General features: G+C 31.8%; 1 protein-coding gene across 1 annotated transcript in view; it reads right to left on the reverse strand.

Moving 5' to 3' along the window:
• Positions 1–721, reverse strand: part of HELRODRAFT_139327 (hypothetical protein) — a gene marked incomplete at both ends in the record, with an annotated part of 25,250 nt that overhangs the window by 5,179 nt on the left and 19,350 nt on the right. The window lies entirely within an intron of this gene.

Raw genomic sequence — 721 nt, forward strand, 5'->3', positions numbered from 1 at the left:
ATACACACACACACGTACAAACGCAAGCACAAACAAATAGACGCTCACACACAAATATACACACACTCACGCATGCAAAAATAGGATAACTTAAATTTAAATAACGCCATATGAGTAGCTTCTGAATCGCTTTTGGATACACGCCACACACGCCCAACCACACGTGCAATGATACATACGTGTGACAGATGTGGATACCTTCGCATTCGAAAACAATACAAACGAATACAAACATAGGCAAACATGCAAACACAGGTACGCATATACAAACTAAAATCAAAACATACGCATATATATACATATATATAAACACACACCGCACACACAATGCACACACACACACTCAATACACACATACATACATACACTTACAGCCACACATGCACATATTTTTTTATGAAAATTTGATTTCATTTTTCAAAATTTATCGTTCACATTTTTTGTATATTTTTGTTTATATATTTTTTTGTTTTTGTATTTTTTTTTGTTTGTTTTAATCTTGTGGAGAAGGCAAGGGTTGGAGTCGTCAAATATTCATCCTCTGCCCTCACTCAATCAATCTTATCTCTTAAAAAATCATTTAACACCACATACATCAAACAAATAAATATTTTATTTTTATACTTGCTTGTTTTTATGTATCTGTGTGTTTTTGTATGTATGTATGTATGTATGTATGTATGTATGTATGTATGTTTGTATATATGTCTGTATATATGTA

The sequence above is a fragment of the Helobdella robusta genome, assembly GCF_000326865.2.
Source record: "Helobdella robusta unplaced genomic scaffold HELROscaffold_83, whole genome shotgun sequence".
In the NCBI taxonomy this organism is placed as follows: Eukaryota; Metazoa; Annelida; class Clitellata; order Rhynchobdellida; family Glossiphoniidae; genus Helobdella; species Helobdella robusta.